At 53.3% G+C, this 13,952-nt stretch overlaps 1 protein-coding gene across 17 annotated transcripts in view; it reads right to left on the minus strand.

Moving 5' to 3' along the window:
* The window catches only part of DAB2IP (DAB2 interacting protein), a 195,398-nt gene that overhangs the window by 57,636 nt on the left and 123,810 nt on the right, over positions 1-13,952 (minus strand). The gene's annotated exons all lie outside the window — the stretch shown is intronic.

Here is a 13,952-nt window from a genome sequence, read left to right on the forward strand (position 1 = left end):
GCTGACCTCCTCCAGGAGCTTCCCTGAGCCCAGGCAAACACTCCTCCCTGGGCCTAGCTACCCCCAGCCCCAAGAGACTCCTTCAGGGCCAGGATCCAAGGCCTCTGCTGCTCCCTTCTGAGCTCCCACAGCACCCCATGCCTGAAAGAGCTCCGTGAGGGCCAGAGTAGAGATGGTCTCGCCAGGGCAGACGGGGCCGCAGCTGGTTCCCATCCCTGTCCCCAGGGCCAGGTACAGGTGTACCAAAACAGAAATAACTCAATCCCAAGGGTCCCCTGGGTTTCTGTACTAGAAACCCAGAGACAGCCAGCCTGCCTGCCTCCTTCCATCGCTGCTGGCAGTCTGGGGCAGCCCATTGCCTTTGAGTCTGTTTGAAGCTGCTAGAAAAGACTATTCCCTTTTCCCTCCTGAACCATGGGACTAACTGCCCAAACAGCTGCGGGGCTAAAAGCACGTGTGCCAGGAGGGAGGGGGTCAGCAACCACAAGGTCTCTCCCACGACGCAGCCAGGCTGCTCTCCACTCCCCACCTAAGGGCTCTTGGGTCCTGAACCTTTCCCTTACTGCCCACCCTTTGCTGCCTTGCACTCCTTGGCACAGACAAGGGAGCTGAAGCCTCACCAGCTGTCCGTGTGTCTGTCTGCTCCACCAGTCTATGAACGCCTTGAGCCTCAGGCACCTCCGCGGCTCTGGCCCAGGGCCCTGCACACAGCAGACGCTCAATGAAATTTTCTTTGATGAATCACCAAGACAATCTGAAGGACCATTTAAACCAGGCAGTCATTTAGCAAGAAACTCAAATATAGATTATGGAGCAAGTGATTATGGGTAGAGAAACAGAAAGGGCAAAAAGTTCCAGCTGCAGTCCTGAACAGAAAAACACCATGACAACAGGCTTTGGCCAGAGCAGCTGGAACTCTCTGAAGAATGCCGAACTCCTGGAGGGGTGGGGGTGCACCCAAGGAGACAAGGAGGGAGTGAGCCCCTGTGTCACCAGTGTGGGCCTTTCTGAGGGTTCAGAACATTCCATGGACACTGCCCCCAAAGGATCCAAAGGAGCTGCACCCTGGCAGACAGCAAATGCCACCCGCACAGGGAGGTCACACGCACACATAGACATCCCCCACCGTAGCCGTGTACTTAGACGTTTGCTAAAGATGAGGACACCTGTGCTCCTGGGGGTCCCCTTAAGTACTGAGGACCTTTCCCCTCTGAGCTCCTGCCTGCCAAAGCCCTCTGTTCACTCTGACAGTGTAGGGTGGTGGATGCTGCTGGAGGCTCTCAGGGTGGCTCAGGTCAGGCCCTGCCCAGGCAGCATTTCACACCACCTAGGACCAGCCCCTCAGCCAGGCAAGCGTGGTTTCCAAAACCAGGTGTGGTCCCACCTGTGTCCCACTCATTTCCCTTTGCCCTAGTCCCTTGACTGCCTAGAAAATGCTCACACAAATTCCCACTGCCACACCTTTTTCTAGGCGGCTTCCTCATCCCCTCTGCCCATCTGGGTTTTACCCCACCTTTAGGATAAAGGTCTCTAACTAGAGTGTGGGCTGTATTTGGGCAACATTCATATTTTGTTTAGCCCAGACAGTGTCTGACATTTTTAAGTTTTGTGAATCAATTGCCAACATTTAAAGATGTGAACATTCAAAATGTCACAAAACAACTCTAGATTTCTGACTTCTCTTGTAAATCCAAAGTCCTGCCATCAAAGGCCCAGGGCCATGGCCCTGCCCCTTGGCAGGACATGCACCCTCCAAATTGCCACAGTCTACCGCATCTGCGGAGCAGCCCCGATGGGGCCAAAGGTCTGCCTCAGCCAGGGTCCCTGCATCACATCAGGCAGCACAGGGCAGGGCCCCTGACACAGCAAACCTCCTCCCATCACATTCGGCGTCTGGCATACAGCAGGGGCTTGCTTATTGTTTTTGAATAAGGAATAAACGTGGGCTCCCCTGTGCCGAGGATTTCCTGACTGCTCTACTGCTTCCCTGCGAGACCCCAGCTCCCTGAGGACACTCCTAGGGTCCCCTCCTCTTCCAGCTGTGCATATTTGCAGCAGGACACTGGGCCAAGCTTTGGGACTGGGTCCAGATCTCGTGTATCAACATCTGATCTTTGCTTGAAAAGCTATAGTTTCTAGAGCCCAGCCAAAATAAGAGCAGTGATGTGGGCATCGCCCTGCCTTCTAAAGAAGGCAGCGGGATTCCTGGCAGCCCATGGACAGTGATCCCCAGGACTTCTGTTAAGTGGAAAAGGAAAAATTCAGCACCAAGAACTTACAAAGCCACGGCTTCCTCGCTGACCGATGACCACTTGGAGACCTGCAACCCTCTGAATCAGGCAAACAGCTCTTCCCTTTTTCTTATGAGTAAATGAAAGCCCACAGGGTTTTCAAGGTCAGAGTCACTTTGGCAAGAAGGGTGCTCTTTGTTCTCAAGCCTCTGTCTTACCCCAAACACAGACAATCGTCCCTGACAACGACGTCCTCCGCAGTGACAGAGGAAGCCCCTGCTGCTGCTGGGGTGGAGCAATGGGAACAGGCAGGTGCCAGCTGTGCCCCTACGAGCCCTGCTTCCTGGGATACCAATTCTCTGTGGGCCTGGGAGCACCTTCTCTTGTTCGCAGTGCCAGTGCTCAATAATTGCTGGATGAAGAAAAGCAGCTGACAACCCAAGAGTGTGCTCACGGTCCAGGAAGAAGGACCGGCTGGGAGGATGGGCTCAGCCGGCTCTACCCCAGTGCCCTGCTGGCTGATGATGTGACCTCAGGCTACTCACCTCCTCTCTCTGAGCTTCAGTTTCCTCATTTGGAAAATGGGGAAATAAATACCTGATTCGAGACAATCAACCTCCTAATGGGACCCAGAGGAGCCTTGTGAGTCATACAATGCCATGCCAAAGTTAATTACTCTCACACTTGGCATGGCACCCAGCACACAGTAGGGACTTGATATATACCATGCACCTGCCCAGTGCCAGGCAGCCAGGGACCCAGAGAGGAGGCCTGGGCCCTGCCCACGGAGGACTGCCCCTCAGGGTCATAGAGACAATGCTACACCACAGAAACGGCCTCGCAGTGAGGATCAAAGCCGAGTGCAGTGGAACTGACGGGGGTTGTGTGGGGGGGGGGGCGAGGCAGCAGAGGCCAGAGTTGGGGCTGCCCTGCTGCAGGCCCCTGGTACCTTACCCATTTCCCAGCAGACTTAAAGAGAGAGCTGGGAGGGCTAGTGTACGACCTGGTTCCCTGAAGGCACCCACTGTGTGCACATCTGGGCCATGTGTGCCTGCACGTGTGTGAGCACACGTTTGAATCAATATCTGAGCAGGGGTCCGTGAACTCACAGTGACATGGCACTGGCCAAAGCCAGATCCTGTGCCATGCCTTTTATGAATGTTCTCTTAGTGGCCCCCACAGCTGGCTGGGGAGGATTTAAAATAATAGACTCCTGGGCCCCAGACCCAGAGACGCAGTGCCTCCCCGGCCCTGGCAAGCAGCCGTCGCCAGCACAGACTTGAGCCACGCTGCCTGGCTTTCACTTTTCTGGCTCTGCCACCGACTTTGGCCAAATCACCAAACCTCTCTGCACCTGGCTGCTCCATCTCTAAAGCAAGCACACCTCTGCCACCTCTCTGGTCACTGTGAGTATTAAAAGAGACAAAGCACCGGCACAGAAGGAGTGTCGAGCTGGTGCCCATCTTCCACCTCCTCTGATAAACCCAACAACACAGCTCCCTGGGCCTTGACAGCCTGGGACCAGCCCCTAGCCAGCTCACCTCCTCCCTCTTCACCTCTCCTTATCTGCTGTTCCTGCCATTCTAAACTACTTCCCATTCTCCCAATTCTCCAAGCCCTTCCTCACCTCCCACAGCTGTCTTCCTTGCCCAGAAGACAGATTTTAATCCTCTGAGCACTAGGCAGTAGCTCATACAGTTCCCTCTGCCGAAAAGCCCTTCTCCCCCTTTGCTAACTGATGAATGCCTCCTCTTTCAAACCTCAACTCCAGTCGTTCTTCTGTGCAGTCCTCTATTCCTTGAGAGCAGTCCTAACTCCTGCCCAGCCCCCAGCCCCAACCCCTCAAGCAGAGAAGTACAGAAGGAAGAAGCCAGGGTCTCCAGGTTCTTGTGTGTCCCTGGGCATATCCCCCTCCTTCTCTGGGCCTCAGCTGTCCCATCTGTAAAGGGAACTCTGTGACTGCTCCCTAAAGAGTCACAATGCTCTACTGGGGAGGGGTTCTATACCCAAGTTCACCCTGAGGTTCAGGCCAAATGCAGTTCAGGAGCCCCCAGGGAGAGCCCTCAGGAAGCCCCATGGCTACGAGGGGATTAGACCCAAGTGACGATGCTGAAGTCTGCCTGGGCGGGGGTGGGAGGGTCATGGCAGGCCCAGGCAGAAGGAGCTAGGACTGGCCAGCTGGGGAGGATCAAAGTAGGAAGGGCAGGGGAGGGCGTATCGCAGATAAAGGGACCCACAGGGGGCAGGGCAGGGGGCAGGGCGGTGATGGCATTGGAACAGTTGCCACACCTCAAGCACTTCCTGCCGGCTTGGGGTTCTACTAGCATTTAGGCCAACCGTATGAAATGGGAATTCCTATCATCCCTGTTTTGCAGAGTTCAGTAGGTTGCCCCCAAATCACAGGGCTGACGAGTGGTAGAGCTGGGGTGAGAGGCATTCTGCCTGCAGTGTCGGGGTGACAAAGGAGATAGGCGTGGAGGTGTGGGGGAGGGATGCTGTAGGGAAGAGAGTCTGCAGACTCCCTGGAGACTTGTTAAGACCTCAAGTCAGACTTCCGTTGTCCCTGCAGACTGATCTTGAACGGCACCCAGTCCAGACCCAGTGGATGCTGAGAATCCCGTGAGAACGACTCCACCCGCACACACGCACACACTCGGCAACAGAGTCCAAGGACCCCAGCCCGCACGCTTCTTTGCGCCAGAGGCAGGGGCCTGAAGGATGCTGGAGCTGCTGCTAACGAGTGAGCCAGGAGAACGCAGCCAGTCAGCAGCCACGGCTGTCAGCGGCCACACCGACAGGCTGGTGTGGCGCTGTTGCCAGGGCAGACTGGAGAGTCTGCCTTCCGAGGCAGAGTGATTTAGAATGGGTCGCTCTCTCCCGGCTGCGAAGCTGCCCACCAAGTGCCTGGCCCTTCCAAAACCCTCAACACAAAATGTCAGGGGCCTGCTGGGGGAATGCCTGCACAAAAGGCCATCACACAGAACACACGGGCACACCTGACACACTGGAAACAAGCCCCCCTGCCACACAGGCCCCACAGGGACCCTGCTGGGGAACTTGAGCCAGAAGTTCCAACAACCCAGGCTCATCTGGTGTGATGCCCACCAAGGGGTCCCTCCACTGCGGGGCAGCCGGACGCCCATGGGCCTGGAGAGAGGGGAGGTGAGGAAAAGAGAAGGAAGGGTCATGGGCAGGTGCTGAGCAGGTGGGGTACAAGGAAGGCAGGATGAGCCCCCAGGGAGTGGGCCTGACAGGACTGTCACCAGGCCTCCTTCCTCGGTGCCCAGTGCCTGGCAGCTGCTGGCAGGGCCAGCCACTGCAGCCAGAAGAACTGCAGGCAGGGAGGAGCAGCCACGCTGGGAGAAGCAGGTGAGGCTCAGTTCAGAGGGCCCAGGGGCCTGCTAAGTATGATGCTGTCCAGGCGGAAACACATCAAGGCAAATTACAAACAGTGTAATATGGGTGTGACTTAAGTGGATCTACCCAAGGACAGATTTGTAGGACCCCTCTATTCAAGAATTTGCGTGCTGGAGTAGCTACAGCAAGCCTGTTAAATTGTTTTCCATAAAACTGCATCAAAAAGGAGGTAACATTACCATTTAGTCTTTAAAAATGTGCTTCCTCTAGTGCAAAGGGTGGGTTCAAGAAATGTGACCATGGATAAAAAAGACCGTACAGGCACTGCCACCCGAGCTGAACCTGTCCTAAGGTTCAAGCAAGCTCAGCAGGCCAAGCCTTCAGGAGTGGTTCTCAGGATCCAGAGCTGTTTGACGGAAGACCTGAGAGATCAAGCCAACGAGGAAGTTGGCAGTTCCTATGTAAGAACACTGTGGCATCACCCGAGAGCTAACCTATAGCACGAGGTGCTTCTCTGAGCACAGGAGGGCAAAGCAGGGCCTTTCCTGGGCTTACAAGAGCACATGGCCTATCTTCACGACCGCCTGCTAAAGCACACGTGTGCACAGGGCAGGCTCCACACGAGAATGCTGCTTGGGACGCGGCCTTGTGTGGCTCTCCAGATTTCTCATAGTAACACCTTCTCAGAGTTTCGGAAGCAAACCGAAGTCATTTGCCAACTATTTTCTCCCATTAATCTCACAATGCATTTGCTATTTTCCCTCCATAATGACTCATTTAGCAGCAACACAGCAATTAGGCAGACCACAGAATATTGATTTTCTAAGTGGGAGAAATGTCAGCACAAACATCACTTTGTGCCCATCTTGGGCTATCTCCTGCTGCACGACGGGGCGGACCCTGGGAGGGCTAGGCTGGATTTGCTGGCAGGATTCTGGGGTCTAAAACAGAAGCTGGAAAGCCCTTTGAGTGCACATGTAAGGATGTCATAAAATTGTCATGACAGACATGATTCTATTTAGCCCCCACAACCCTAGAGGTAGGCACCAGTATCCTGCCTATTTAAAAGATGATGAGAAAAGATTCAGAGATTGGTGACTTTTCCCAGACCACAGAGAAAGTTAGGGAGCCAGGTGGGGACCTAGGTCACTGTGTCAGCAGAGTAGAATTCTCTTCGCTGGGGAGCCCTCTGTGTAGAAACAGAGTGGATGTGCCACTTGGGGCAAGGCGGTCGCTGCCGCATAGAACAGTTGGCTTAAGTCCTGAGTTCTGCTCTCAGGGCAGCCCCAAGCCTGGCTGCTGTAAACAGATTCGCCCCAGACTGCCCATGGCACCACCATGCTTAGTCAGTGACTCCAAACGGCCTGGAGAAAGACAGGCATTTAGACACACCTGCCTTGCTCCTCTACCCCCCACCAGCCCAAGACAGGTACCTACCCAGCTCTGTGGGACACCATAAACATCCCCACCCTACAGAAAGAGAAGGAAAAGGTGAGAGGGTCAGGAATGGTTTGATAGGCAGGACATCTGGCAATTTAATGCCTGCATCTGGCTACGGGTCCAAAGCTAGGCCCCACAGCTGGGAGACTGTTAAACAGTCCCCATCCCTGCACCTCCAGACACTCAGTCCCAGCAAACTGGGAAAGGGTCTGTAAGAACAACAAGGCCCCAAAGCTCCAAGAACCAACCACACCTAACATGATGACATTAATCCAGAAGTCAAATGGTTTCTTGGTGGGCAAGGGGAAAGATGCTTAATGGTAAGATGGTATAGCGTTTCAGTTCAGAGTGATGAAAAAGTTTTGGTAAGGGATGGTGATGATGGTAGCACAACATAGTGGATGTAATTTACCACCACTGAATTGTACAGTTCAAAGTGGTTAAAATGGGCAATGTTATATTGCACATGTCACCACAATAAAATTTAGAGAAAAAGGAGGGAGGGGGTGACGGTCCAGCTGGCAGGCGTGGGTTTAAATATAGACTATTTCACCATCTATGTGCTTTTGGGTGAGATGATTACCCTCTCTGAGCCTCAGTTTCCTTATCTGTAAAATGCAATCATTCCTGCTATGCTACCTCCCTACCTGGTGTGGGGGTCAAATGGTAAGTAAGAAAGAAACCCATGAATGTTGACTAGAGAAACTTACAAAGGGGAAAGTTTCCAAGAGTTGGCACAGTCCAGCAACGGTATGGGACCGCCCCAGTTGGTAAAGAGGTCCCAAGTACTAAAGATGTGCAAACACACCCTGGCTATCCAGGAAGCAGTACATCCTATACTTCCTCTTGGAAACTCATGCTTAGAAGCATGTTAAAGGCTCCAAGAAGTCATTCATTGAAGAAACTTACTTACGTTGGCTCACTGGATGCTTCTTCTCCTCCCAAGAATCTATTAACACAAGATCATAGTATTCTGTGGAACCCAGTTTGCGAAACATTCCTCTAGGCACTTTGGGCAATGACTGGGGGAGGTGCGGAAGAGCGCGAGGCCTCTCACGCATACATACCCCTAGTGTGGAGAGACTCTAGGACTTTCCCCAATGTCACCTTCATGTGAAGGGCAGGCCCACTCCTCAATCTCCTTTTCTAGCCTGACAAGGAGGAAAGACCATATGCTCTGATGGAAAATTCACTTCAACAAAACACCCTAAGAAGACACTTAGAAATCTCAAATCAGAATCACAGGCTACCCCTGACCTTAACAGGACCAGAAACCTGGAGGACTGAAGAATAAGAAGGACAGACCCAAGCAGAAATACCTCCCGCTCTCCCGTGCTCATCTGAAAACTCACCATCACTGCTCTTAGCCTTCAGGTAAGCATTGCCCCTTCCAGGCTACAAGAGAAGGGGGTTAAGTCCCAACAGTTTATCATACTTCAGCAAAGACAAGTTTATGGGGTCACAGAAAGTGGGGAGAATAGAGAATCCAAAATCATCTGTATGCTGGTAACATTGTGGGTTCTGGAAGAAACTGGCATGACTACCTCCTGCACCTATTATGATGCGACGGGAGCCATGTGGTCGCACCAGCCCTCCCTTCTCTGCCCAGTGCCCTCTCTTCTCTCTGGGGGGCTCCATGCCAGGAAAGGCCAAGGAGTCCGGGAACCAGCAGCTCTCTGAAAGAGCTCCGGCAAACCCATCCATGGCAAACCCATCCATAATGGTGCAGACTTTGCTCCCAGCAAGGACAGAGCTTTATTAATTATTCAGGGAACAGTGCAATTATGCAAATCAGTGGGCAGCTTCTGCCCGACTGCTGCCTTCCGCAGAGGGAGTCCGGAGGGGGATGGGGAGACCCAGAGTCCAAGCTGCTAGATACAAGAGGGACGCATTCCACCTGCAAAAGGGGGGGAATGACTCCCCCCACAGCCCAGGCCCAGGCTAGCCCCAGCCAGACCACCACCCCACAGAGGACCTGTCCACAGCCAGTTCCCACCCCTCACGCAGGAGAGCCAGAAGCGGCTTTGAAGAATGAGTCTGAGGACACAGGGAGACCTTTATCCAAAAAATCATACTCCCCACCCACCTGTCACAGGACTGGCAATGCTATCACATAAGGCTTATTTCTGGAGGTCTAAAGGCATGGCCAAAGTCCCTTTCAAAAAGCAAGTTTCCAAGGAAAGGTAGCACTTCAAAGTAGTGGTTTATCAGCTGTTATTCTGCAGGACATTCCTGCCCCACAGATGCTAACAGCTGCTCCTCAGAAAAACAAAACAAAAAACAAGAACACACAAACAGGAAATCCTGGATTAAACAGAGAGAAGCTGGTTTCTTTTCTGTAGGACCTCTCAGGGCTGTTAATGTCTTGGATCACAGAGTGATTCCTCTGGAGTAGGGATGCAAAATTTATTTGAGCACACAACCTGGTTGGGGTAAAAACCCTGTGGTCATCTCCAGGAACCTCTGGAGCTGAGTTTGGGAAACTCTGGACAGAGTACACACCAAGCTCCCTGCTAGCTCCATCATCTCCTGACTCTGAAATTCCTTGGAATCAGTTTTCATCATCCTCGCAAACAACCATCATCAAAAAAGCGAACTTCGCAATCCCAGGGCCACTCGACAAGACCACCTGAGGCAGGTCGGATGGGGGGCCTTGGCAGAATGCCTGGCCCGTGACACCACCACCACTCCAAGCCCAAGTCCCAGCTCCCCACTCCGGGGTGGCAGAGGAACGAGGCTCGGCAGCTGCACACGTGCCCAGCAGGTTTCTAGTCCCCAAGGGGTTCTGTCACCCAGACAGTACCACCCTCAGCAACCCCCATGGCAAGGCTGCTACAAGCGTGCACTGGATAAATGGAGGTCTCAGGGCCAGTCCCACCCATCTTCCTGAAGATCCAGAACAAAGGCTGGACTGGGGAATCCCTGTGAACACTTTCTGTTTTTCCTTTGATCCTCTCACCCCCACCCAGGGCAATGATAAAAGTCACCCTCTGCACCCTGACCTGGGGAGAGGGGAAAGGGGGATGGAAGGCCAATTAGCCTTCCAAGAGCTTTTTCCTGTTCTCTTGCACCTGCCCCCCCTTACCCAGCATCAAAAGTGAACAGATCCAAATGCAGCCTTAGCTCATCAGTTCTACCAAGAGGAAAAGATGTGGGAGCCTAGAGCCCCGGGAGAACCTGCAGAGAGAGACCCTTGATAATAACTGACAAACTGCAGGTGGGAGGGGTCAGTTACTGAGCTTACCCCACCCTCACAGTCTGGGGACACCGACCATTGAGAGAAGCCGAGAAGGCCCACCTCCACTGCCACCCCCAACCCCTGAGGATTGAGCACCCAGCACAGCCTCCAGCAGAGCCCCTGGTGGCCTTGGGGCAGCAAAGTGCCAAAATAATACTCACTTCCCACCCTGCCACTGGCTGCTGCCATGTTCCCACAGTGGAACACTCTGGAAAGCCCTGGGTACAAATCCCATCTCTGCCACTCACTGTCTGATTCCAGGCAAGTGACTTTCCCTTTAGGAACCTCAACTTCCTCATCTGTAAAGCAGGGAGAAGGGCAGAACTGTGCCCAGGTGAAGAGCAGACTTGGGAGCAAGATGACTGGGGATCAAATCCTAGTTCTGCCATTTCCAGCTGTGCAACTCAAGCTTCCTCATCTGGAAACCAGGGATAGTAACGGTATATGTTAAGAGGGTAAAATGAGTTAGCAAAGTACTTAGAACAGGGCCTGGCCCATGGGATGTGCGCACGAGACGTTGGCTATTCCACTGCAGAGGGCACTGGCTTTGCATCCATAAAAACCTAAATTCTAGTCCCTTTGTGACTGTACCAGGAAGTAGTTTTACCCGCCTGAGGACCAGTCTCCTCACCTATAAAATGAGGGTAGTCAAGAGGATCAGAGAGGATGTATGTGTACATAATGTACAACGCCTGGCACACAGATGCTTTGTAAATGGTAGGCACTTCATTAATGTGATTACTGACAGAACACGGAATATATAAAACAGAGCAGAAACCATGTAGAGCAGAGGTGGATGGCAAGGACTTTTACACATTAAAGCCAGATCAATGTGTAGCTGCAGGACTTGGGCAAGTTGCCCCATCTCTCTGAGCCTCAACTTCCTTCTCTCTAAAATGGTGACAATAAAGTAATAGCATCTAATTTTCCTGGTGCTGTTTTAAGGATAAAATGAGAAAATGAACAAAAAAGTGCCAGGTGCAGAGCCTGGCCCAACAGGAGTGGCCACTCAAGGCAGTGGGAGCGGAGCTTGCCATGAAGAAGGCAAACATAAAGGGTATCCTGGTCCCACCCCTGTTACAATGGCTCCATTCTCTAACAACTCCAGGGGCTTCGTGATCTGAATGTGGTGACCCAAAGCTAGCAAACATGTGACATACTACCCTTAGCTAGCATGCTTTCCTCTGGAATCCTGGCCCCTCATATATTTTATGGTTTTGTTTTTTGTTTTATTGAGATGGGGAAACTGAGGCCCTAAACAAAGCACTTAATGGACCTGGACCCCAACTCTGGGGGACTGTCTGCTATTAACCTCCAAAGCCCCCACAATACCAGTTGCTGGGGGCTTTGTAGTAAGATGGTCCTGGGTTCAAATTCCAGCTCCACCCCCACAGGCCCAGATTCCCCTGGCCCCTCCCACTCCCCCCTCCTCCTCATACCCCCTTCCAGGCCATGCCACCTTGGTTGAGAGTGCAGCCTGCTCCACCTAGCCAGGCCCCTCAGGTGGCTTCCCGATGGACAACCCTTCTCATCCCTGAGCCAGGATCCTCAGGCTGTGCTGAAGGACCCCCCACTCCCAGATGGGGGCCAAGGGCAGCTGGTCCAGTCCTAATACATTGGCCAGTCCTATTCTGTGGAACTGGATTGAATCATGCTACTGCTACTCATGTGATCATAGGTAAGTGACCATACCTCATGCAAAGTCAAGCCCCATACATAACTGGGGAATCAGCAGGAGGATTGGGCCTTGGAGGCACAGGTGGGCCAAGCACTGGCCCTGGAGTTAGGAGACAAGTTCCAATTCCAGCTCTGCCCCTCAACTGCTATGCAAATGGTAGGGAAACCCTTTGCCTCGGAGGCTCACAGAACCCATCTGTAAAATGTAGGTCAGTCTCCAGTACCCTAACTGCTTCATTCACCCTTGGCAGCCTGGGAACACCTGTGTGGAAGAGCCTTTTACAGTGAGAGTCCTGTAAAGGCATAAACGGTGGCTACTGATACTCTTCGGAGTGGGGGGGGGTAAGATTTCAAACAGCATCACAACCCTAAAATCAAGGGGAGGATAGGCTGATGGTGGGATTTGGGGCATCAACCAGGGAATGGAAGATTGGGCATGGGGCTTCCCCCAGTGTGTGACTCTGAGCAAGTCACTTTCCACTCCTGAAGTCTCAGTGCCTGTGTATCTATGAAATGTGAAAGAAAAGCCTTCTTGCTATGAGCAATCAATGAGAATATAGTCTGGAAGTGCCAAGCAAAGTCCCTGGTACACAGCTAGAGCATTATTCCTGCCTCTCCAGCAAAAGAAACACACCTGAGCAATGACTCCCAAATTTGGGGAAAACAGGATTATCCCACCCACAGAGTCTAGTTCAGAAGGTCTGGGGTGGGGCCCAAGACTCTGCCACAGGTAGCCCCTCTTCTAACAGGTGTTCCCTGGGGAGGCTGGTCAGGCAGTGGTGTTCTAGTCAAAGTCAAGACTGGGACTGAGTTTCCTGAGGAAACCTGGGAAAGCTGGAAGGAGGGAAAGAGGCGGCAGGAAGAAGGAGGAGCAGAGGGGGTGGGGCTGTGAACAATCAATTAATCAATCTCCTCCCCAGCCCGGAAATAGTAATTGTTCTGAGGCTCACACATCCTTCACATGCTAACAATCTGTGGCTGCAATACAACGCCTTGATTACGAATGTCAAAAAGACAGAGCATGAAATTAACTTCCCCTTAGTCAGTGGGCACCGGGAGGCTCTACACTAATTCACTGCCCTCATATGAAAACTCCCCACAACAACGACACGTCGCTTCAAATTAGAGCCCGCGCTACCCGGGTGTCATCTCTATCTCTGCCCAATGCACTCTTTCACCATCAGGTGGGGTCTGCAAACAAGGGACCTTCTTGTGCAAGGTCAGGGCGACAAGCGGGCAGAGAAGGCCCAGGCCAGCAGGGACTTGGGCTGGAGGGGGCCCTCAGCTCCTCCCTAAGACCAGCCCAGGGACAATGGGGTGGGGATGGGTTGACCACTGTGCAGAGGAGTAACCCCCAGCCCAAGCACCTGATGACAGGAAATGCGCAAACCCACCTTCTTTCTAGGCAATTCCTGCACCCAAGTAGTGAGAAAGCTTGAGACTCAGAGAGCGTCAGTGGCTTTCCAGGGGTGACCACAATGAGTTCCTGTCCCTCCGAGGCCTGCGCTGTCTCAGTGGTGGAGGGGGCAGTGGCGGGACCATGGTCAGGCCTTTCTTTAAGGAGGAGGGCCCTGAGACCACCCTCTGCCCTGTCCCCTTAGAAAACCTGAGCATGCCCTCTGCAAGGGCACCGACAGCTCTTCCTACAGAGTGCTGTCAGAGCTCCTGACCAGCCCTCCACCAGGCACTGCCTTCAGTGCTTTACAGCGTCACCAGCTCAGGGCCAGGAAGTGACCTGGGCTGGGGTCCAGAGCGTGTGGGCCTCCTGAAGAGGTGCAGGGGGAGGCAGGAAGGGCAAGTCTCCTCCCTCTCCTGCCCACCGCCAGCCTGGCAGAGGGGGTGTCAGGCATGTAACTGGCGGCTTCCACAAGGACTTGCCTTCCAAGGAAGTCCTTACGTGCACACACCCATGTGGTGTCTGTGCACAGGGTGGGCAGCCAGGGTGATGCACACCCAGGTATGTGGAGCACACTGGGCACCTACACACTCACATCCACATGGGCCCTCGG

The sequence above is a fragment of the Dasypus novemcinctus genome, chromosome 8 (genome assembly GCF_030445035.2).
Source record: "Dasypus novemcinctus isolate mDasNov1 chromosome 8, mDasNov1.1.hap2, whole genome shotgun sequence".
Taxonomy (NCBI): Eukaryota; Metazoa; Chordata; class Mammalia; order Cingulata; family Dasypodidae; genus Dasypus; species Dasypus novemcinctus.